This window comes from Polypterus senegalus, chromosome 3 (assembly GCF_016835505.1).
Source record: "Polypterus senegalus isolate Bchr_013 chromosome 3, ASM1683550v1, whole genome shotgun sequence".
In the NCBI taxonomy this organism is placed as follows: Eukaryota; Metazoa; Chordata; class Cladistia; order Polypteriformes; family Polypteridae; genus Polypterus; species Polypterus senegalus.
In genome coordinates, this window is record NC_053156.1 from 81,734,696 (window position 1) to 81,761,659 (window position 26,964).

At 35.9% G+C, this 26,964-nt stretch overlaps 1 protein-coding gene across 3 annotated transcripts in view; it reads left to right on the plus strand.

Annotated features, from left to right (window-relative positions):
* utrn (utrophin) overlaps positions 1-26,964 on the plus strand; it is a 513,264-nt gene that overhangs the window by 47,643 nt on the left and 438,657 nt on the right. The gene's annotated exons all lie outside the window — the stretch shown is intronic.

Genomic DNA, 26,964 nt, shown 5'->3' on the forward strand with positions numbered 1-26,964 from the left:
GGTTTATAACCAATGATATTAGACCTGTTTTTTAATCTGTTGTTGTAAGTAATGAATTTAACACAAATGAATCCTTGGCTCTTCACAACATATGCCCTAGTAATGTGTGAACCCACTACTTGTGAGTTTTTTTTTTTTTTTGGTCAAAGAGTTATGAAAGGGTAGGATGCATGTCATTCCAGTGCATGTTGAAACTTCCCCTACAATAAGATGCATCTGGTTTTAAATTTACTGGATAGAATTCCTTTACTTGAACTTAGCCTGCTTTGGATTCCGCATATTTTTATAAGGGTTATATTATTATTTTGTAAGCAATTTTCATTTTATTTTTTTTTGTAACTTAAATCTGTTTATCACATGGAATTTTCCTGATAATGTTGTCATAAGGACCAACATAATTAGATTCTTTTTATTTTGCATTTTTGATTTTAGGTAGTATACTTTTTTTTTTTTTTTTAAGAACATCAGTGCAGACTTTATTTTCACATTCTTGAGGTGCTAGTTAAACAATACAGGTATAGTAGTGAAAAAGCAGGTGTGAATGACAAATGTAACATCAAGCTAATAGATATGTGGCAAGATATAATCATCTGTTGCTCCTCTTCCTTAAAGTGTCAGCACAACAGATGTTGATGCTACTATTTATATAAAAAAAAAAAAGTAAAAATCAGAGTAATTTTAAAATGTTTTATTGCAATTTTTTTCCTTATTTCTTTACAAAAAATTAAACTATTGTGCTCTGATTTCAGTATTTGATTTTCAGCTCCTTTTTTGTGTTGGCATCTGCTGAAAAATTTGAGTTCCTTCCAAAAATAAAGAAGCTCATTGTTTTCCTGCAAGATGACTATAAATTGGCCTTGTATTGTTAGCTGAGTGACCTTCAGATGAGTGTCCTTCAGAGTTGATATATTCACCTTAAAACTTGCCTCAAGTCATTTTTCTGCAAAAGCTGTACAAGAAAATGGTTGTATGGAAGGATGCATTAATGTGCTTGAGATTGTCTGTTATAACTGGTTGTGGACTTCCAGGAGGGATGCTGCTGACTGAAGTTTTTGTATTCCTTGCCTCTCCTCTGTTGTCAGCTGGCTGTAGGTCAATGATAACATTAATTAACTTAATTAACTTATATTGTTTGGTTACATTTATATTAATCAGGCAGGAACTGTTTCCCTTCCTGTTTGTTTAAACAAATCTGTTTCTTTATTTGTGAACTTATTACAGCGCTGTACAAAAATATAGTTAAATTGAATTGGTAGATGGATTTTTAATGTTTTAATGCTAGAAAATGAAGCCTTTAAGGCACTATATGCCAGACTTCAGTTCTAAGTATGTTTTTTGATATTCATTCAAAAGATTGGATGAAAAGGATTCAGAAATTTGATTTGTGTTTTAACAGTGAGCCTGATAGTGTGACCTCAGACTTGGTCCGCCCTACCATAAGAGGGCCGTTTCATTCATCCCCACAGTAGCAATCATGACAATACAAAGGGGAGTTTTAAAAATGAAATACAAGACTACCACATATAATTAAAATTAGTTGACTTTTTTTTGAAGGGGATGAATGACAGACACATACCGTTTGCACCAAAATAGACCTAGTATTTGGAAGGGAAACACATCTCAGGAAAATATATCTTAAATAATTAAAAATTTTAGGAAGATAATTCAAATCCTTAATCCCTGACTGCACATAGACCTAAAGAACTTCATACAGGGATGGATGATAGTACTAAACATACAGTTATGAAACTAAGAGATAATGGTGGCACAATAATTATAGCTAGGGACAGATCAGCTCGGAGGCAGAAAGGCACATACAAGAGATTTTGCCATTTAATTTACTTAAAGTCTTCAACAAATATACAGTAAACTCAGTAATACATTTGTTATTCAATCAGAATATGATAAGCCACTACAGAAAGATTGTAGTGATCTGCTGGAAAAGAAACTTATTACCAAAAATATACAAAATCCCTATGAAATCCCACCAGGGAGTCTCAGTCTGATTGCAACAGCAAATTTTACAGGACAATAGAACGTATTGACCATTTCCTAAACCCTCTTTGCATGGAACACCAGAGCTACATAAAGGACACATTTGAACAAATAAGGAGTATCACATTAGACCACTCTTCAGTATTTGTCACAATAAACATTGACAGCCTGTACACTAGCACAAAGGCAGTATAACCTGTAGTCAAAATGTGCCCGAGTAAAGCCAGCAGCACATTACACGACTTCCAGTGGGAGAGCATGTCAAAAGTTAAGGATCTTGTTGTCTTGAAGATATCAGATTACACGACTGTTAGGGCTACACAATCAATCGAACATTAGTCACGATTATAATTATGGTTGCCATGATATATATAATAGTCATTAATAGTGGTCATTGCAGCGTTCCTTTTAGTACTCCCGTTCTGTCAGAGTTAAAGGCTGCTGTAAATGGAAAACGAGTGTTGTTACCAATACCGTAGATACATTCACTAAACACCAAAAGCATTGGTGAATCTGAGTGACTCATCACATGGCCATATGGTTGACTGTATTGTTAGCAATCTGATTGTTTGACAATGAAGCAATATAAACTTTTCAATACATGTTGCGGTGTCTGTGTATTATAATGTTTTCATACAGTTTGGAATAGAGTACACAGCCAGCATCAATTGATGTGTACAGTACATCCACAGTATGCCACCTTGTGTGTTCTCCTTTCTCTGTGTCAAACTCGTGTTAGCTCTGTGCTTTGTATACTAATAGCTTTCTTCCTATCATACAGTTGGCATCCTTCCAGATTGGCTCAGAACTTTGTATTTCAAGTTGTGCTGAAAGCATTGTGGACTTTTTCTTTAAGAGATTTTTGGACGAAGCAGTCCAGGTTTCAGTATTTTAACAGTATGTATTATTTAGGAAATTTGTTCCCTTTTTAATTTCTTTAATTGTACTTTACATAATTGTTCAAGTATAATAAATCTTGCATCTCAAGTTAAAAAAAAAGAAAACCTCAAGAATTGTTTTTAAGTAAATAAAGTCCGAATAATTTTTAGGTCAATACTGTGATATACATACTGTCTAAAATTTTATAAATAGGTTTATAATTGATATATTTTGTAAACAGATTTGATACATTATCCCTTTCCAAAATGATCTTTTTGATGTTTTGTTGGAGAAACTGTAAACACAATTAGAATTAGCCTTGTGCAGCACAAATAAAACTTTAGGAACCACAAAGGCATTCATACTTTTCTAGTGGTATACTTTATAACACATATAACAGATTATAGATGTGGAAAGAAATCAAAACTTGTAGGAGGTAGAAAGAGCAATTAACTAAACATAATTTTCCCTTATAGACTAAATGAGGGGAAAAAATACTATGTGAACTGCAGTATGCAGGATGGCCAATGCATTCTCTCCCGAGGCCCTCTGCCCATTCATCTCCAGATTAAAGGGGAGCCATGGGAGAAGGCATTCCCCAAAACAGTAATGAGTGCCTGCCTGAACATGCCCAGAATATAGGTGTTATCACAATGGTTGTTCTTGACTGCCAGCTTAAGGGCCAGGCCATACTTTCCACATATACCTATCTATCTATACAGATCCACTTGGGTGCATGAACGGAAACAAAGGATGTAATTTAGATGATTATGTGAGTTGCTGTGCTTGTCTGTCCAGTCTGTTCACCTTAATTGTTTTGTCTGTGTGTGTTGACTGTACCTTTGTGAGCAACAGCCGAAGAGCACATGTGCAAACTGTGTGGAAGATGTTTAATTGTGAAAGGACAACTGTCAACCCCCATTTTAGTTACAATGGGTATTGCTGTCTCTGCCAAAGACTAAGAAAGCATAATGTCATATTTTCCCTTTTTCCTGCGCAACCTTGAAGACAGGGCATATTTATTATGACATAGTTATGCTGTCTAAAGGTATACATAGTAAAGAGCATGCAGATGTAATTGGTTAGCAGGGAAAAACAAATACATAGAAGCCCATACACTAATATTTAGCCAAGCAAAATTGTCTGAGGAAAAGATTAAAGAAAAATCTGCATATACTGTAGTCTACAGAAATTGACCAGCAAGCTTAAAAAGGCCCTCATAAGAATAGGTCCATTTTCTATTCCAGACAGAGTTAAAATAGGATTGCATTAAAGCTTATAAAGCATGGATAATTTGCACAACACAGCTGAAAAATAATTAGGTTGCCTCAGAAAACATACGGATAAATAGTATAATCCGTAACACACTCGATTTGTGTAGATCTAAAGGTACCAAAATATATAGAGTTTTTGAAAAACATCTTTTTATGAAATAGTGACTTCTTACATATACTGTAATACTACAGTTAAAAAGTTAAAACGTCATGCTATCCTAGCATCTATGTGGTAAATGTGCTGGAAAAGCATGGCACAGAAAACATAGGAAAGGTAAACTTAGAAACACAAACTCACATGGAAATCTGTCCTAATAGTGGAACAAAATTCTATATATTTGAGTATAGTCTGTGCAAAACCAATATAATATAATTACAATGTATTATTTTTTTTTCTAAAATGCTTTTTTCCCTTTGATACTACAGTAGCCACACTACAGAGAGAAAAAAAACATCCTTTACTCAATCCTCCAATATGAAACACTTGCATATTTGGGTGGGCACTCCCATGATTATTATAGAAACTTAATACCTAATATCACAAGGGAACTACTAAATATAAAATAACATTTAATAATCTTGAGTTTTATCTTGAGCATTATAATATTGTTAATTTAAAAATAGTGCATGTTGCAGAAAAGCGCTTGTTCATGGTGTGCACAGTAGATACAGAGTTAATGAAATATGACTCAGTCCCTGAAATAATTTTTAATTGTAGTTATCTCCCCCTTATTTCATATTTCTTCTGTTGTACTATTATGTATGATCTAGAGTTTAGGGATTCACATTAAAATGCTCACTAAGTGGTGGGAAATGCAAGGAGCTTTTGTAACATCCCAGTGTAGCTACTTTGCCAGTCCAAACAATTGTTAAGCATATTTAGTTTATTAGCCAAATCATTATAGCATTCTAATGTATGAGAGGGTCATGCTTTGCTCTGTAATTGTATATGGACGTTCAATTTTATTTGGAGATGGGTTGTTGATGCAATGTTAATATAACTGGAGGCAGTAGCATATGTTGAATGTTAGTACATTTTTTTTCAAAATGAGTGCAGATGAGTAGGAGGAAACAGTTTCAAAAGAGAGAAAGGAAATGGTTAGATGGTAATAGTCCACCAGCTGAATATCTAGTAAGACCTTGTTTATAGGTTAGGAAATTAAACTGGCTGTGATGTGTTACTGGGTGTGAGACCAGAGCATGCAGAATAATAATATTCAAATGACACCAGAATTTGCTCTGCTCAAGAATCATGCCAAACGTTTTAATAACTCAAATTATTTTCTTTTACAAAAACTAAAATTTTGAACATGTCACTCTGCATACCACCAGACTAGCAATACCCCTGTAAGCACAATAAGCTGCCAAGCTGAAATTTCATAAGTGTTTAATAATGGATAAAGCAGTAAGATGTCACTGTTATAAATGGTGATAGACATTACCTCTTGTACTTGGAATGCTTTTGTGTTTAAAAGCAATATACTGTAGTAGTAGTGGAAGTACATAAAACACAACACGTTAATGTAAATGTAAATGAGAAATGTGATTTTTTTTTTTTTTTTTGTTTGGGTTGTAATGTATTAAAGATAATAACTTTGGATATATACATGTATATCAGTGTTGTGTAATCAGTGAATCTATGGCTTTAGGAATATTTCTGTACTGTTTCACCTGAGTGGTCTATCAATGCAAATGGGAAGATAAAGCAGTAGCTGTGTCTTGTGCTGTTTGTCTGGCATTGGTGATGGGTGTGAATGAGTTAGAGAAAGAGAGAGAGTAAGAAATGGAAGCTGTACTTTTAGAGAAGTGAGTGAGAACTTAATACCTGCAGTCAAATTTATATAAGTAATGGAGTGTATGACAGATAAGTGTTGAGTCTGTATTAATTTCATTAATCATTACATATATTATTTGTTTAAAATATTGTTTCAGTCTATTGAGACATCAGACTTTTTAGTTATACTATGATATTGATTTTTTTTTTTTTTTTGGCCACAACACCCATTCAAGTTGAGTTGGAGATTTCCATAATGCATTCACATGAAAGCATACAAGATGATCAGAATCTATGGAATCCCCAAGTGATGGAGCATTCACAGGTAGAAAGCAGTTCAGCAAAAGCAGTACGTTGAGGACATTTTCTGAATTTGTACTTAATGGAGAAAGATGCTTGAAGGTGTCACACCTACTGGTAGGGTGTGATCTTTTGTAGTTTATTGATGCATGCAGTGTGTAATTTAGAGCTGAATTAACCCATGTCTGACAATTATTAAATAACAGTATATTAAGGGTGAACTTTTATTTATTAAAAATTGTAAGTGTATGCAGTTTCTCAGAGTATTTAAGGGTATATTACTATGTAATAAGTGGTATAACTTGTATAAAGACTGAGTACTTAAATTCCTTCATTAGGGGCAGCTTTTTTATAGCTTGTACAGAAACAAGACATTTTTTCTGGGAGAAGACCCTGACTTGAGATTTGGAAATGTTGTTATTTGAAGAACCTGTCACTTGACTGCGAAACACTCCAAGCTCTATGCTAAAGATCTCAGTCCAATGTATCTACAGAGTACAGCATTCTCTGAAAAAAAACTAATATGCAGCTCTTATGCTACCAACTGAATAATAATCGTATTTTTGGCTGTGCTTTGAAGTTCTGTCTGGGGTGAAACTTGTGCAGGAGTCCTATCCATTGCAGAGTTCCATGTCCAGATTAAATTGACACAACTTACTGCCAGCTCTCGATATGCAAAAGCAGTGACTGAAAGACATACAACAGATACTACAAAACTCAATTCGCTTGTAGAATTTTCACCAAGATCCAACAAGGTTCTTGTTCATAAACCTTTTAAAGCCCACCATGCAAATATGCTCAGATTTGGAAAACTCCTGAGATCTCTCAGGAATCTGAACTGGTTTATCAGAGTTCTCCTTCTGTCCCAACAGTGTATCCATTTAAGGCCAACATTTCCATTGTCTGAGAAGAGCCCGAGTGACATCCCACTAACCCTTTATGAGTTTTCACAGTGAAGTGGCTTGGTTAATGTAAAAATGGTGCTAAGAGCCAAATTAAATGCTGTTTGATCCTGTTTTGGGACAGCCTTTTTCAGCCTGTATCTCAAGTGTTGTATAACATAATGTAAAAAGCTTAATTATGTTTTATCATTCAGTAGATCTTTGTAAAACTGTGAATATTTAATAGGTGCATATCCTTTGATCAATTTTATGATCTGCTTATCCAATTCAAGTTGGCAGTTAGACAGTGCTCTTTTCATCTGCGCTTGTGTGCTTGTCCATTTGAAGGCACATGTCCCTATACTGGATCAGTTTATAGTTGATGCTTATCCTTACCTTACATGACTTTGGCTTGTTGGAAAAGCAACTGGGGTTTTCATAAGAAAATGCCACGCAAACAAGGCATTTAAAAAAAAAAAAATAAAAAATAAAAAAAAAAACTTTACATAGACAATGTTGGAGTCAGGATTCTATGCCAGGACTGAAATCTGCATTAGAGAATTATGGGGTATTTAAGGCCAATAATGAAATTTAAACTTTAGCTAGTAATGCAATAGTTGAGCAAGAATGATAATCCTTACAAATGTAAATAATTCAAATATCTTGAGTCAAATACATTTATTTTTATACAATTGATAGCTTTTTTTCTAATAGTTTAGAGATTTTTAAAATTCTGCTTCATATTAATATTGTTTAAGGTAATGTGCACAGCAATTAGATATGCTTATATTACCTCAAAAATAAACTAGTTACTGGAAGCAGACAAATCATGTTTTTTTTGTACAATAGCAAATATTTTACTACTATCAAAGATGTAATCTGTCTATCAAAACTCTAGCAAATGCAGACTCCTTTCAGGTATATCTGTGCACTTGAATTTTATTTTGCACTTATTACCCCTAACCTTAACCTCTAAACACTTCAGGTTGGAGTAGAATGCATGGAATGATGCAGGAGTTTTGGACATTTTCGGCATTTACCATGACTTGGAGAGATTTGTAGTGGTGATAGGTAATGAACTTGGATTGTCAGATACACTTCTATGAACATTAATCATTAAGTTAGCACACCATACTGTAAATATGCCCAATATTATTATAAAAACATATTTACTGAAACAATGTGAATTGTTCCTGGATTTCTTTATAGTATGTAAACAAAGAGGGCAAAAAACGATTTTGTGACGCTATTACTGAAGGAATGGGAACTGAATGGAACATGCTAAATCTTGTACATCTGACAGTTAGGTATGTGGCCACTGATGAAGAGAAGATTAACATTTTTTTTCACAGTAGATATGGTAACTGGTTTTTTATTCATCCAAGGGGCACCAATAGCAGGCATCCTTTCTGAACCTCTGTGAATACTCCTAAAAAGATGTTTTATTAAGCTTTTAGATTACTTTTAAAAGGGAAATTAACAGATGCACTTTTGTATGTAAAATTTTTTTGATGTTTCTTATTTGGGCAGTTTGAGCTGTAATAAATTATTAAACTGAAAATCCCTATAAACTCTAATCATGTACATTTAGTATGTTTTGTCTTTTTTTGCAGTCCTCTTGATTAATTCAATTTTACAAGAGGCTTCAGTTATTTTAATGTTAGAGATTTATCAAGTATCCATGGTGCCCAAAGGAAATAGCCTTTTTTTATATAGTGCTGATGAGAAGCCATACCTTCTTAAACTTGATAAGAAAACTGCATTTAGATGACACACATTATACAATTTTAACATTTTTCCCATTTTTTCTGTTAAAATATTAAAGTATCATTACTAACCTTGTTATAAATATTATTGGATATACTGTACTTTTTCTTTTGTCTAGGTTTCTATGGAAAAATTAAAATACTTTTTCTAAAAAGGCAGATACTGCCATCAGGAATTCTGCCCTAATTTTGTTCTCGAATAATTGAAATTTTTGTATTTGGGGAGACTTGTATATTTGCATTTTTGTGAGAAAGAAACATACCGAAAGAATGAAACCATGTTCACATGCAAGTAATTGTTTGAAAGAATATACTTTGTTAGCAATGTACATTCAAAGAACTAAGCATATTTAATAACTGGTCAGCAATTACTTTCTCATTTTCTAAATTGCATTTTTATATTTCAACCATTAACCTTTATCTTTGTTTTATCTGGATATTTTAAAGTTGCTTGGAGTTTTCAATGCTGTCTTTTGGCAGCCTGGGTTGTTCTCTGGTACTCTGGTGTTTGTCCCACATCTCCAGAGATGTGCAGGTTAGGTTTACTATTAATTCCAAATTGGTCCTGTGGGATGTCTGATGGGCTGGTACCCTGTCCAGAGCGATTTCCAGCCAGGTGTTTTAATATATTACTTTTTTAATATTAGATATATTTCAACAGGGTAAATGATTGATTCTCATATAATTTTTTTTTATTTCTTCTAATTTCAGTAGTTGAGGGAGTCGTTTTAGTATTTTGGAGTTTAAAAATGAACTTTTAGTAGAATTAGAACTAAATTTACAAAAAAAAAAGAGATAACAGTTCTACATGCTATCCTGCCAGTGACCTATAAGATATTATTTAAGAGTGGTTATCTGGCTTCTGCTTTTATGAAGAAGATCTAATTTAAACAGCCCCCTTGCCAGATAAATGTATGCTTTGTTTAATTCGGATTGGTTGTATGATAAATTTGTGTTTGCTTGCTACAGTTAACATTTCATCACTGTGCCCCGATACAGTTGTCATCGTGCAAGCAGTATACAGTAAACCCTCGGTTATCGCGGTTAATCCATTCCAGACTCTACCGCGATAAAGGAATTTCCGCGAATATTAGAATTCTTTATTTATAAATCAAATATTTTCACAGTTAGAGCATAGAAAACCTGTTTACGACCTTCTAAATACTTTTTTTTAACATTATAAGAGCCCTCTAGACATGAAATAACACCCTTTAGTCAAAAGTTTAAACTGTGCTCCATGACAAGACAGGGATGACAGTTCCGTCCCACAATTAAAAGAATGCAAACATATCTTCCTCTTCAAAGGAGTGCACGTCAGGAGCAGAGAATGTCAGAGAGAGAGAAGCAAACAATCAAAAATCAGTAGGGCTGTTCGGGCTTTTAAGTATGTGAAACACCGCCATGGAAAGCAGCAGCAAGGAAGGGAGCAATGTGAAGGTAGTCTTTCAGCATTTTTTAGAGGAGCGTCCGTATCCTCTAGGCCAGTGTCCGAACAACCCCTCTGCTCACACCCCCTCTGTCAGGAGCAGAGAATGTCATAGAGAGTGAGAGAGAAAGAAAAAGGAAACAATCAAAAATCAATACGTGCTGTTTGGGCTTTCAAGTATGTGAAGCACCACGCAGGAAGCATATCGTATATCATTGAAGAGTTTTATTTAATATGTAATACGTGCTCTGATTGGGTAGCTTCTCAGCCATCTGCCAATAGCGTCCCTTGTATGAAATCAACTGGGCAAACCAACTGAGGAAGCATGTACCATAAATTAAAAAACCCATTGTCTGTCAGTAGAAATCCACAAACCAGCGAAAAATCCGTGATATATATTTAGATATGCTTACATTTAAAATCCGCGTTGGAGTGAAGCCGCGAAAGTCGAAGCACGATATAGCAAGGGATCACTGTAATGTTCAATTTACACTTCTCGCAAAAAAATAGATTTTTAATAGATTTTAACATATTCAATTTATTGGCAATTGTCTGCCCAATACAGTGCTTATGAAATGCTACTGGGGCTCCATTATACCAATACGCCTGCATAATTCCTCACTGTGATTGTGAATGTCAATCTAGTCAATCTGTTTGTTTGTTTCATGCTTGTGTAAAAAGCCAAACTTACCTCTTGGGGACAAGTATAGTTATATCTAAGTTTGATTTGTCTATATTGGTGAGTAAAGGTGTAAATAATTAACAGACTTTCTAGCAGTTTCACCATTAATGTCGAGAAGAAAAGATGTCTCAAAGCAGTTTAAAAGCAAGTAGTATGGCACAGCCTGTGCACACATACAGGATGTTATTGCCGGATATATTCCTTTATCAATGGTGAGTCTAACAAATCAGTATTTGGAAAGGAAATTTACTCTTCCTAATAAAAAGTTACACTCCAAAGAAATTTACCTGCTTGCATACTTTCCATTATTATCAGAATCTAAACAAACCTAAAAAAATGAGAAACTTCAGGAGTCATATATCCATGTCCTCCTTAGAAATATAACAGCATTAAAACCTCTACTGGACATACTTTTTTCCCTTTTAAATGGACTTGATATCTTTTGGCTCTGTTTTTACTTAAATAATAGATTAATTGACTTGTCAACACAACTAATAAAACATTACCTTTGCATTTATACGTGTAACAATTCAGAAAAAAATATGGTAATATCTTTTAATGTGCCTGAGTTACTGTATATATGTGTCATACTGTATCCTGTAAAACTGGGATATTTACAAACAGGTAGTGGAATGCTACAGATCTCAAATGGATTGTAGTACTAACTTTTATTAGTTTTGTTTGTACTATTGGCGACTACTATTGATGCTTTATAGTCTCAAGTTGGCATGTATTATTACCGTGTGTTAATTTCAGATTCTGTTGTTTTATAATTATCTTGTTGTGTTTACTTAATATAAATCAAAAGGCAAAAGACCTGGTACATATGTAGCCATCCAATAAATAGGTGTAGAAGATGTCACAGAGGAGGCTAGTGCTGGCACTGAAAACAATGCAAGTGTGAGTCAACAGGATGTGCAGGTTATTTTTGTTTTTTTTTTTAAACACCTCAGGTTGTCAAGTAGTGGAATAAAATGCTAACAGGTTTTATAATAGAATATTATTTCTTTACACATACAGCTTTGCCAAAGCAATGCATGAGCTTGTTTTTTGTTTCAAGTTAAAAAAAAAAATCAACAACATTAAATAGCTGAGAAATTATATGTTAAGATTTTGTTAAATAAAACGTTATTTGTTAAGAAGATGTAGACTCAATATTATATGCAGTGCAGTGACAAATCATTTTCTACTTTCTGATTTCCTCTAATATTGTAAATATTTGTCATTAAATGTTTTCGGTCATCATATGTATGAACAAATTACTTTTTTTCTTTTTTTTGCATTGTGATGTATTAAACGAAGAACACTACATTAACTTTGATTAGGTCATTCAAAAACTTGAATGTTATTCTGATGTGGGCTTGTTTTTGTGTTTTACTGCATGATCCAGCTATGCTACCAGATATTCTTCTTGACATTTTTCTGATAGAGAGCAGAATTCTTGGTTTCTTTAATTATGGCGTTTAGGTCCAGAAGAGGAAAACCGTCCCACACCATCACACTACCACCTTCTTATTTGATAGTTGATATAACATTCTAGAATTATGTGCTTGGTTTAACACTGGGCATAATGGAAGCTACAGTTTTGTCTTATCTGTATAATGATCCTTTTCATAAATGGCGATCCGTTAGCTTCCTGGAAAACGAGATATGAGCATTCATTTTATTTTTGGTTGGGAGTTGTTTCCACCTTTCTACTCTCTTGCTGCTCTCTCTGTTACAGATTGTGTAGTCATGAATACTGACCTTAATGGTGGCAAGATAAACTTTAGATTTTTTTCCCTCATAGGATACTTTGTTACTTCTTGGATAATTTTACACTGTATCCTGTGATTGATTTTACCAGGCCAGTCACATCTATTCAGTGTTTTTTATTTGGGAAATGTGGTTCTCACTGAGGTTTGTTGGAGTTGTGCACCGTTCAGAAATCATCACGTTTTTTTCTCCTGATCTGATCTGAAATTTTCTTTTATTGTGGGATTATGTACTTGTTGAATCCTTGTTCTTACCACTTGAGTCTGATTGTATGGGTCAAAATAAGTTAGGGTTTATATTGAGCAGGGCTGCTTGTAATCAATCCTGGCTGTGTTCAATCAGCTTACTGCAATTATCCCTTTAATTGTACTGATTTTAACTAAAAGACAAATAGTTTTTTTACACCACTTCAGTTGATGTTGGATAACTTTTTAACTATAAAGAGATGATTTATGCATTCTTTTAAGGCCCAAGCAACAGCAGATGTTATTGCGCACAAAGAAGATGCACACCCTTGTCTGTTTGTAATTCATGTTCGGATGGTTGCAGAATCCCCTGACTTTTCTCGCAAAGTTTTTTCTTTCCCTTTGCATATTGATCTTGCAGATACTTCCATCTCTGTTTGCACAAACTTTCTTCTTTGAACCAGGTCAGAAGAATTTCTGCGGACATTTGGCTATTATTTTGTGCCTTTGATGTGAAATTGTGTAGTGACAGTTCATACAATTGTTCCTCCAATGAGCATATAGGTCCTTCTCTAGTGCTTGTGCAGGCGAGTTACACAGGGCCACGCTCTTACCATATTCTTGAGACACTTTGTCACCAACAATAGGGCCTGTGCACAACGACTATTAATGAAATTTATGTCACGTGCAGTCTAGAGGAATGGACATGTGAACTATAAACTGGTTTTTAGCCTTTGAGCTCAAACTAATTAAGTACCTGCACTTTTTATACACCAGCCATTGCTACTAACAATTAGATGGTTTGGTAAGGTCCTCACACTGACTCTACCGCAATTACTCGTGGCCTCTGGTGGAGAGTCAAGAATTTGATAAAACTTGACTACAGAAGAAGTCAAAATCCTAACAAGGTTTATGTATGTGAAACAGTTGAAGGATAATTACTGAGCCCCTCGGAGCAATAGAAGAGGGCTGGTGCATCCACCCATCCTTGTCCGCCCTCGCACCGGAGTCTCACAGGGTAAGCCTACAGATCTCTTTGTGTGTTGATTCCGTGTAGTTTTAGGCATGTGGCAAATTCAAGATTTGGTTTTAAGAACTTTTGGATTTTTAAAAATTTTTTTGAATATTTTTGATCTACAGTATGGTGGGTTGAATCCAAGAATGCAGAGGTCCAACTGTAGTTCATTGGGCTAAGCGGCAAGTGAGAGACACAAAGCAGGCCTTTATGTAAAAAAATTATTGTGTATAAATGGAAAGCCAATAAATTAAATAACGAAAAATCAAAGAGTAAAACCACAAATTAATCTTTAGAATGAAGAAAACAAACTCTTGCATCCACCACCATACTGCCATTAAGCACCTCAAGAGGCATCTCTAGGACCCAGTGCATCTGACGTTTTCAAAGGTGTGCTCCCTTCACTACTCTAGTTGGTTCTGCATCTGCTCTAACACCAGCATATTGTAGTTTTAAGGCATTTCCAATTGCCTCTTCACCTCTACTCTGTGGCTGCACAGTTCATCGTCTCCTCACCATATCATACTGCCAGCACCCATCTGCCACCGATTACTGGCTTTTGATGGTCAAATCCACTCAGTTAATATCCCACCTCACATCTTCATCAACATATTCTCAGTGAGTTTGTGCTGCCTCACTTCCACTCAGTCACATTATCTTAGCAATTTCAAGTTTGTTAAAATAAACTCCCTCTTTCCTTTTCTGATCATGGTACTTCATCACCATGATCACACTTGACTCTGTTAGTTTCCATAGTTCTCATAAAAACTCACTTTGTTATGATATGCTTCCTCACAACTCTTTCTTTCACCAACAGTTGACCTCCCACTGCACTGCCACAGTGCTTAAGAGTTTTCCCCCTTATTACCCTTTGTGGTCCCACCTTCAGGCTGTTAAACAATTGCCTGCACCATGTCGTACGATGATTATTCAATTAAAATGGGACAGGTAGAGGCATCACATCCCCATGTCACTGATCCTGTAGTGTGCCTCGCCACACTATATACCCATAAACCATTGATTCTTCTATGTTAAAGAAAAGCTTATTCTTTAATGATCTAATTTAGAAATTGATACTAACTTAATTAATGGGATTTTTTTGCACATTATCCTGTGCTTGAGATACGAGAGAGACACCAGGGAATTCACACTAAAACATGGCTTATGGACAAAAGCGGAAATATGCGTACACACAAAAAAATCTAGATGCATAAATCTGTGCGTACGCCAACTTCACTTTCTTTTGCTCTATAGATCCCGGTACGCGTGAAAAGTAACACACGTGCACATGCCTTCTGCCACACTCGACCTCCTCCCAGAATTATGCCTTTTTGAGTATGCAAATCAATATAAATAGCCCCTTATGGTTTGCGTTCTGTGAAAAGACAATGGCAAAAGCATGGGGGAAAAAGAATTTCAGCGAATACAAAGTAGAGGCAAGGAAAAGTACTATTTGTTAGTTTAAGCAGTTGTAGTAACAACAAATGGAAGTTGATTGAAAGTTCAGAAAGTTGCACAGTGCCCAAAAGTAAAAAAGAATTGGTCAGATATTTAAGTTGCTGTGAAAAGGTAAGTCGTAGCCCACCATCTCAGTACCATATGGAAGCATATCAGAGTACAGAGAAAAGAAAAACAAAATAGGGACACAGTTGAAAAAAATGTCCAAATGTCAACTTTAATCTCGAAATTTCCAACTTTAATCACATAGTTTATTTTGTCATTAAAGTAGAACGTCATAAGCTTCATCTTAAAATCGTTTAATTTACTAGTTTCTCAGATCCCATCGTAACTAAAGTAGCACGTTAAATGCTTCTTATTGTATGTGTTTGAATCACTACGTGCTTCTTAAATGTGCTTTCTCTTCCACTGACGGGACACAGAATACATTACATTCATGATATTACAGATCTCTGAACAATTTAAATATTAAGATGCATACTTGATATCATTTTCATAATGATAGGAATTAAAGCATGTATTAAACATGAGAACATGGTGGCACAGTATTAGTGATGAGCTGGTCCCCTATCTAGAGATTGTTCCTGCCTCCTGCAAGATGCTTGCGTACTGTACAAGACCCTTGATGAAATAATTTATTACAGCAGTACTCTCTCTCAAATGTACGAACCTCCTTTTCCTGTTCTTCCATTTTGCCACATCGCTACACGATCAGCTCTGTAATAGGTGTCAAGCCATCTGTAAGCATTTTAAAAATGATATCAAATGCTCCAAGAAGATAGCGCTTGGAAATCTAAATCGACTTAGAAGCCAGTTGTCATCATATGCGCATTTTAAAGTGGGTCAGGTTGTGCAATATTATAATTGTAGTGCAAGTTTACAGTGAGGTGATTGTACTTAAGTACACTTGATGGACTGAATGAGCGCATATAGAGCTCTTGGGATGAAACAGTTTCTGAAAAGTGAGGTCCCCGCAGAAAAGGCTCTGAAGGGTTTGGCGCGCAATGTACGGGAAATGTTCAAATAGACTGTGCGCATGGGCGAGGCAGCATGTGCTAGATGCTATATCCCGATAATCCTCTTTGCGATCAGCTGCTGTAGAGCTGTGATTCTTCACTCTGATACAGTGGGTTAAATACCCAGTGGTAACGCAACTGTAGTATTTGGAATAATTTGGCCATTCTGTGCACCATTATATGGTTACGTGTTGATTAAAATCAGATGCCTTAAACTACTGTCAGGTATGTGAATCTAAACAATAATGGGAAATCACACAGGAAGAGTAGCACTGCTTTGAAGCCGGGTGCCGCTAGTTTGCAAAACCGAACGGAGAACATGCGTACGTAAGGGATTGAGCTAGCGTGAAAATGTGCGTGACTTTACTCCAAGTTTAGTTTTTATATATTGTGATTTGAGCGTGGAAACGGTCATACGCAACATTTTTGTGCATACACACCGTTTATACTTGAGGCCCCAGGTCTGCAGTGCTCTTTTATAGAGAGAAGGTTCTCCTAGGCCGACCAGCATACTGGACTCGTCTCAAAGTAAAATGTACTAATGAAAGTTTTCAGAAAACAAGCAAGAAAAGAAATCATACTACCTTTTCAGTTGCTTTAACTGTTTTCCATTTTGGAGCTATCTTTTATGATTACTCTGCAATTTAGTGGTAAATGCATACATTAAACAAGCATGTCATAGAAAAGTTAATTATGACACAGGACTAGCAGGAGTTGCAGTTTATTTAAGTCAATGTTTAATTGTAAACCTAAAAAATGTATTATCACTGGCTAATCTGTACCATCTCTTACTTTTTACATTTGTGTGAATTTGACTGGGAAAGGTTATAGGACATATTGCCACATCCTAGCAGAAGTAATTGTACTTTTCATTTAAAGAAAATACCGCACATTCTTATAAGTATAATAAAATTTTCTGCTGATACAGACTAATGTAACACTCCAAAGATCAGTTAAACAGACTCTGGATACGGGAAAAGCATATTGTTAAGTAAGGCTGGAAACATTTGTTATGTGGCTGAACTTTTGAATTTCCTTTCCTGATGTGACCTTCTCATCCTGTTAACTTTCAAGTTGGGTTTTCCTTTGTTGTCAAGGATAATTTCCTTAACAAAGTGAGATGCATTTCCACTGATTTACATTTAAGTGATGCCCTTTGTAGCTTAGCATGATTCATTCAGGAGACTGGTTGCCACTTAGTTGCTGAAAAGTCATGGCTGCCTGTGTTTTTGTTATCATACTTTTATTAAACAAACATAAGAAATAAAACCTGTAACAGATTTTAATAAAAAAGCAAAAACACCTATAAAATGCATAACATTTTCAAAACCTCTTTATCTGATTCAGGACGCAGATGGTGAAAACCAATTTTGACAGTATTGGGCATAAGGAAAAAAGCATCCCTCCCTGGACAGGGTGCCATTTACGCCATATCCTCATATGTTTCGACCAGAGCCTATGTAGGGTTACCAGATAACTGAATTAGTTAACCAAATTAGCACACCTTGTAAGGAAAATCATAGTACATCCAGGAAAACGCACACAGAGAAGAGAAGAATATGTAGACTCCACACCTGGTACACAGGTACTTTTTCAACTTAAGTCAGGTTTTTGAGAAAAAATTTTGGTATTGTAGCCTTTATTTCTGTATCTTCATCATGGCAGCAAGTTAAAGCTGATGGGTCCAGACACATTTGTTGCAATTTACACCGTCATTGCAGACTGCCTGCCTCTGTCTTATCTGCTGAGTCACATTTCATAATAAATTGGGATAATCAATTGTATTTAGTTGAAACAGAAATAAAACCAAAACACACACAAGATATATTTTCTGCATCCTTTCTTAATGGACAGACTTTGTCATTAGCAGAATTCAAAACACAGTTGGAATAACTACAAAAGATAAAACATATAAATGGGCACACATGCAGATCTTTAAGGAAGCAAACCTTAAAGAAAATAATATTGAATCATGAAGGAATAATATTTGTTGGACGTGACCAAGAGGGCTGAAGTGGATCATGAGTAGGAGAAAACAACATCTAACCTTAAAGAGGAAAAGTGTCTGTAGCCTGGAAATTATCGGTTGTTTTAAGATTTAGTTTGGGGTCTTTGCGTGAATCTGTTTGTTCTTAGATTCCACTTACAATCAGCATACGGAGCTCTCCCTGTGTAATTTTTTAAAATTTTTTCTTTTACTTCTCTTTGATCTCATTTAATTCTCAGTGAAGGACATTTTTTTTTTTTTTTTTGGAAGCTCAGCTGCATTTAGACCTTTTTTATGAAAAGAGAGTCTACAAAAAATCAACTTATAGCAGAAGGAAGTCAAGTATAATTGTTAGTCTTTAGCAGAGTGCGGTAAACGTGAAAAATTAATATTAGAAGGGTGACTATAAACACTATAAACTTGACAAGCACTGTTTAGATTGGATTTGTAATTTATCACTGACACATTGTGAAATCTACAGTGACCTTTTCATATGCTTCATGATGTGATGGAATAAGGGCCTGGAGTGCTGGCATAACAAAAGTGTTTAGGACTAAAGGGTGTTGACAGAAGAGCATTTTTCCTGCACACAGTAACTAATGAGCTAGTAATCCCCATACCATTAGTCTTATTTTTTGGAATGTTTTTATTTATTAATATACATGGAATGCATAAGTAACATAATAAAACATGACAAACAAGAAAACTGTATATGCACAATACAAATGAAGAGGAACCACAAACCTATGTGAATTAATGGATACATGCACTGTGTAAGCTTTTGCAACAAGCCTGAAAATTGTGTCTGTCCTATGTTGGTATTAACTGTTGCACATGGCAGTTAATCTAGATATCCTGATTTGGTTGTAGTAGTGGGTAGTATGGGTATGGCCAAAAATCAATGTCTGGTTAAATAAAAAAAAAAAAATGATGGTTTCTATAGATACTGGCATAATGTATTTGTATATACTTGATTGAAATATGTTTTACAAATAATATGATTCACGTACAAGTTCATCCACAAAGATATTACTTTTAGGATATTAATACAGTGACTTAAAATAAATGTCCCCATTCCTTTTGCACTATTCTTAACAGAGTAGGCTTATTTATTACACACAGATCACAAACAAGGAAATCTGGAAAGACCCAAGTAAATTAGCCTTTAAATTTAAATAGCATTGGCAAAACATTTTGCAGCAATTTAGTCTGAAATTCAACTGCACATAGAATTGTGCTTGTGTGATATCCACCAGGCAGTTTGTCTTCTGAAAGGCACGCACTAGGCACTTTTTTCCACAGCAGTCCATTGACGTGAGATTGCATCAGTCCACACCTCCCATCACAAACCTGATGTTGATTTATCATATCGGGCGCTACCTGAATCTTGTACTGTCATTAACATGCAGACTTTTCATTCTAACTGTGCACCATATTGGTTTGACAAAATTAATATTGGAACTAACAGTCACAAGCAATTCTTGTAAAACTATGCTGAGGAGAAACAAGTTTTAGGCATTGATGTAAATGTTAAGACAGATGAGCAGTGGTGACATGCTCTGTTGTTTTGCATGTAATTTTATTTTTACAGTATTTTCATTGTTTGTATGATGTTACAAACACTCTTAAAGGGAATTAGGAGATGGGAGTGAAGAGGAGGTGTCTAGATGACAGCAAAACACTGTGGCAGCTGTGTTATAAGCATTTTTCTGGCGAACATGCACTTACTGTATAATAAACTACATAACATTCAGGTAAGACTTGCTTCACAAAGAGATATCAGAAAATGATGTGTTTATTGTTTTTCAGAAAAATGGCTAACCACTGAGACACTAGGCAGTGCAATGCAGCCAGTTGTTTTTTCTGCCTTTTGTATGGATTTAACTAAAAGGAAGAGGAAATAGTGTGTGGTGCACAAATATCAAAACTATCTATATAAACGGTTCACCTGATCTGGAGCATGAACTGATCAAATATTTACTTTATCTTACACAGTAGTTTTTTAGTGTTTTCCTTGTTGCTGTTTCTGATTGTTCCTGCTGAGTTAATGATCATAAAGCCCTGCAGAGCACGGTGAAGGCAGTACATAATGTTACAGGCACCTAGCCACCTTCTGTTCAGGGCATATATAACACATGCTGCTTTACAGTCATTTTTATCAGTCCTCATGTCTGGCAAACATCAGAAGACCATTCACACCTACAACATGGCAGGTTCAGAGACAGATTGTTTTTACCAATCATAAGTTTACTGAACTGCCACACATATGATCAAATACTGTACTGTGTTCTTGTAGGCAGTATAAAGGAGGAGCCAATCATAACAGCAAATAATAGTATACGTATGTTTTTATACTTTAAATTATGTTGTGGATGTATATATTATGTAAATTTATGTACTGTATATATGTTGCATTGCTGCCACAATTCAGAGGATTCAGAGGTTTCATTGTACTGTATACACATGTCAATAAAATTGAACTTAACTAAGATTAGCTGGTAATTCATTTCTAAGTCCAGAGGATGACCCTATGGCAAAAGAGGCCTTCCTCCTGTACTATTTTTAATTAAGCTTGGGATTTTAAACAGACGGGGTGGGGGGGCTTTAAAATGTTCTGTAAACTTAACTGAAAACCAGTGTTGTGATTTAAGAGGATCTATTTTTTGGTCCTTATTTAACAGTTATGCTTAGTGCTGCTATGTTTTGAATTAATACCATTATCATCCTCTCTAATAAAACCCTTGTGTGCGTCCAGGTGTCCGTGTGTGTGTGTGTGTGTGTGTGTGTGTCTTCTGGTGAAGTGCGCATGCGCTGTCTCTTCCTGTGCATTCCCTGTTTAGAGAGAGAGACAGATACACACACAGGCGTGCGCAAGTCACACACATACGCACACACACACACGAGTCACACGCGCACGCACACACGTGTCACACACACACCTCACACACACACACACACACGTCACGCATGCACACACGAGTCACACTCACACACACACACAGGCGCGCGGTGTCCGTGTGTGTGTGTGTGTGTCTTCTGGTGAAGTGCGCATGCGTGGGGCCACACAGCACGTGTTCAGTCTCTTCCAGTGCAGAGAGAGAGACAGAGACAGACGCACACAAACACACGAGTCACTTACTCACACACACATACACACGTCTCACACACACAGGCACGCGTGACAGACAGACAGAGACACGCACGCGCGCACACACACACACAGGCGAGAGACAGACACACACACAGACAGACACATAGGCGTGCGCGCAAGAGACACACACGCGAGAGAGAGACACACACACACACACACACACACACGTGCATTGTTGCAATGTTACTTTTCTTGGTTGTTTATAAAATTGCAGATTTTTCAAATGTTAATTTTTTCCCCTGTGCTTAAAACTCATTAAAAAAAGAGTTTTTAGCGAGCGGGTCATAAGGCTATAGTGCAAATTCTTGCAGTGTTGTTTAAGGTTTTCTTAGTGTTATTCAATGTTTTTACATTTAGTTTACTATTACGCTGTGCTTTCTATGGTATAGTTAACTATATTTGTGCTTAAAAACTTAAAAAAATATATATTTACATACAGTTCATACGGTCTGGAACAGATTAATTGTATTTACATACAATCCTATGGGGGAAATTACTTAGGTTCACGACCAAATCGGGTTACAACCAGAGTTTTGGAACGAATTATAGTCGTGAACCGAGGTTCCACTGTATTACTGTCAGACAAAATTACAGGCATTTTACGGAAATACAAACCAGTATTACTGAGAGAGAAAATTAAAGGCACACAATACAGTGACACATATTACAGCCACATACAAGGTCCCTTGCCTTAATGTCTAGTTTATAATAATTTAGGACATGATTTGAATTTGCTCCAAAAATGTATCGAACTAACTAATGCATGTTGAAGTTGTGAGTCTGTACTGTAGGTTCGTCTGGATTTAGAGGGTGAAGACCCTGAAAATACAGAAGACCTTCACTTACTGTACATAATCTGTTTATCTGTTAATCTTTACTGTACGTGGTACTTTTAATACCCCATGCCTTTTTGTTCATAATGCTAATTTATTCAAGCAAATGTTTTCGTTTTACTGGAGCAGGTCTCAGAATTCTTGTTAAACCCTTTTGGAAAGGTTTTGTCAGTATATGGGGGGAAAAAATGTTTAAATAGTAATATTCTGAATTTATTTTATAAATAAGTAGTTTGTCCAACCATTTATTTTCTTATCCAGCTCAGGATTACAAGGACCCAAAGCTTATGCTTAGAGCATTGAGTGCATGGCAGTAATCCGCACTGGACGGAGCATCAGTCTACTGCAGGGCATGGTGGTGAGGACACTCACACTTGCTGATATATGGCACTATACAGATGTCAGTAGTTAGGTTAACATGCAATTGGGGATGTGGGAGGAAAATCCACACAAGCGGTTCTGCAATTCAAAACCTGGTTTGTGAAAGCTTGAAACAGCAGCATTAACTACTGTTGTCATCTTGCCACACACCCATATACAACTTGTCAGTTTAAAATTTAAAACACATTGAATAAAACTGCATCAAAATTAACAGTTTATTTTTAACAAATTTTAAGACTGAAATAATTATACATATAGCCTTTTTAAGCTTAAAAAAGTAAAATATAATTTTTGTTTTACAACAAAGTGTACTTTAGTTTATTTCAGTTAAGTTTGTTGTCATTCTCCTTATTATAAAGGTGGTTTAAGAGTATGCAACCAGATCAACAGCTCAGACCACTGTCATTGGTTTATACAGTGTACGTATCAAATTATATTTGCTTCAGCACTGGTGACATGACAATTATACTGGTTTTCTCTGTAGTTTTCAAAGGTCTGTCTTAGACATTTTTTTGTTTTAATTTTTGCACTACTTTGGTAGCATTAATGTATGTGGAGATAAATCCATCTCTTGAGTGGGTTCATCTTCTTTAGGCTTCAGCTTCTTAATATACTAAAGATCACCTCTTCACAAGGTGTAAGGCACAAATCGGACCCTGCAGTCACATACATTTTAATATATGCTGCAGGGAAAATCACTGTATGATAATTTATGCTTGAATTTAAAAATCTAAATAATTAAACTTTGAAAAAGCAGGATGAATAAGAACTGGCATACTATGTTCTTGGCAAAATATACAATAAATATTTAATAGATGATCTTTTGATAACCTAAATTTATGGCAATTTGCCTCTTAGTCCTTAAGACTTGCAAGTAATGCACAATTTCTCATTTTGTAATTGATTAATATTTTTATTTAGACCAAACACAGTGTGTTAGAATATTAGATTACAGTCATAAAATTATAATTCCTGTAACCTTTTCTCTTGATTATTGGTGGATTTAAGTGTATAAATTATATCTTGCATGCTTTCTGTACTTAATTGTTTTTAAATTGTCTACCTGTTGAGTATTTTGAGCTATTTAATAAAATATTGTTTATGCTAAACATCTGAAGAATCTTGCTAAGTATTCATTATCCACAGGTGCATCTGTCAGTAAACAAAGAGAAAATCCTGAACAGAATTGCATTTGGGCATGTTCGACATGTTAAGCAAATATAAAAGGAGTAACTGTAAAAACTTGGTTGCAAATAAGTACACTTAAAAATTCTCTGCATAAGGAATCGTCTAATAATGCATTTGTGGAAGGAACAGGAGACTTGGAATAAATTATCTATGTAAAATGTCTTAAACCCAAGTATTGAATAATTTGTGTTACAATTATTAGAAAATAATTACCTATTTGTGACTTTAAAAGCAGTGTTATTAATTGAATTCATGTAACTCGTAATCTTGAGTGAATTACAGTCAGGTGTATAGGGTCAGTGGCATTCAGATTATACACTTCTACATTTTGTTCCATAGAAGGGTCCAGCTGTCAAGAAGTTTCATTGCTGCTGCGTGTGGGAAAGCCTTTAGTCTGTTTATGGTGGGTCTTGTGACCTTCGTTGGATTGTTCATACATTCATGGTATGGCCACTGCCTTGAACTCCATGCTGCAAGAATAAAACTCCATGACTGGGCAATCTCGACTCCATACAATCCTTTCCCCCAAACAATCATTCCCCCAAATATGTCAAATTGAAATATATAAAGTGATAGTAAGTGGCAATTTAGATTATCCAAAACAGAACCACACTTAGAGATGGTGTGTGTGTATCTTTGTGTGTGCACTTTGAGCTACATTGTTTGTATGAAAATGTGCTATATAAATAAATGCTGTTGTTTCAGTAGCAAAGTCAAAGCAGTTTATACTAGAAAGCTCTATATGAAAGCTGAAAGCTGTGTACCAATTAAAAGGCACAATTTCATCTGAAGCTGTATTAATTTTGCTGTTGTCAACGTCAGCACTAGGATTATGAAGTTGGATTTACTTTAGATATAGAAAAATGTTTTGATGTTGTTTAACATTTTGAAATTGACCAATTGTTAAATAAAGTCTCCCATCAGTTTAAACTATACATGGAGGACCTTTTGTTCTTAGCCTACATACATGTATATTTATATGTCTTCATCTATACTAATAAAAGGCAAAGCCCTCACTCACTCACTCACTCACTCATCACTAATTCTCCAACTTGCCGTGTAGGTAGAAGGCTGAAATTTGGCAGGTTCATTCCTTACAGCTTCCTTACAAAAGTTGAGCAGGTTTCATTTTGAAATTCTACGCATAATGGTCATAACTAGAAGCTATTTTTCTCCATTTACTGTAATGGAGTTGAGCTTGAAAGCGGTGGGGGGGCGGAGTTTCGTGTGACATCATCACACCTCCCACGTAATCACGCAGTACGTAGAAAACCAGGAAGAGCTCCAAAAACCACTGAATACATACATTATATAATTAAGAAGGCAGCGAAACAATTAGAAGCGAGCGAGTGACATATAAAACCATATTCAGCGGCTCACGTGAACTGACGCAGTGCGCAGACAAAAAGCAACAGTTCCAAAGTGTGCTGAACAAAAACCCGAATTACACTGCTACGCTGAAATAGACAAACCACACGCTGTGGCGCAATAGTAGAGGCTTTGCCTCTAGCGCCGGCGTCCGAGGTTCGATTCGAGAGGGATGCACTGAGTATATGCGTGCGCTTTCGATTCATTTTAGCCTCGCATCCCTTTGGTTTGAGGCGTATGAAAAATATGCGGTTAGCAGAAAGACAGATCACCAATTGAAGCTTTATGAATAATGGATACTTTATTCGCGATCAATGATTGTTTTGTAAAGCCATACTCAGTGTATTCATTGATTGTTTTTGTAAAGCCATACTCAGTGTATTCATTAGATGAGCGGTAAAAAGTAAGAGCGAGGGAGGGTAACTTATTGAGGCACGCAGGCAAAACCACAATAGCACGCGGGCTCGATGTACTGTAGTGCGTGTCAACTCGATCTGAATTGCGCGATCACATTTGAAAAAATATATCTTTTCAAGTTCTATTTAGTCCATATGTGTCAAACTCAAGGCCAGAGGCCACATCCGCCCGTGTAATTATATCCGGCCGAGATCATTTTATATATTGTTTTTAATGGCCCGGGGATATGAAACGCTGGTAACACAATAAACTACAGATTCCATAATGCAGTGCTTCAGCTGCCTTGCCGAACACTTACTGCGTTAATCAAGTCTAGCTTATGATGCTGCAAGTTATTGCGAAGCTAGCCCACGATGCCGAAGAGAAAAGGTGATTCTGAACATAGAGCCTTTAAAAACCGATGGGAGGCTGAGTATATGTTTACTGACATTGCCGGTAAACCCGTGTGTCTCATTTGTGGAGCTAATGTGGCTGTAATTACAGAATTTAATCTAAGACGGCACTATGAGACAAAACATCAAGATAACCTGAAAGACCTGAATGCAATGCACAAGATACAGAAAGCAGAAGAGTTAAAGAAGAATCTGACACTTCAGCAGACGTTTTTACCCGTGCAAAATCACAAAGTGATTTCAAGTGAAGCTACTTTTATGGGAGACACAAATGCACCAGTGCAACTTGCCCCACTTTCCCTGTTGCCAAGTAATGTCGGCACTACGGTGTTCCCAAATACGCACTTTTCTGATAAACTGAGCGCACTGCGCACTGAGTTCGCATGGCGCTTTGGTGACTTTGAAGAACAAAAAAAGAATTTTGAGTTGTTTCACAACCCATTTGCCGTCGATGTGGAAACTGCACCTGTGCAGATTCAGATGGAGGTGATTGAGCTGCAGTGTAATGGCACACTGAAGGCAAAGTACGATACTGCACGGCCCGCACAGTTTATTCACTCCATTCCCGCAGAAATGCTCCAGCTCCGTCTACATGCGGCTCGAACCTTGTGCATGTTTGGTAGCACATATCTGTGTGAGAAGCTCTTCTCAGTCATGAAGACTAACAAAACAGCACACAGGAGTCGCCTCACTGATGAGCACCTGCAGTCCATCCTGAGAATCTCCACAACACAGAACCTCACACCAAACATAAACAAACTTGTTGCCAAAAAAAGATGCCAGGCGTCCAGCTCTGATAAAATGACATAAGAGCAAAGACAACTGAATGATTTGATTTGTT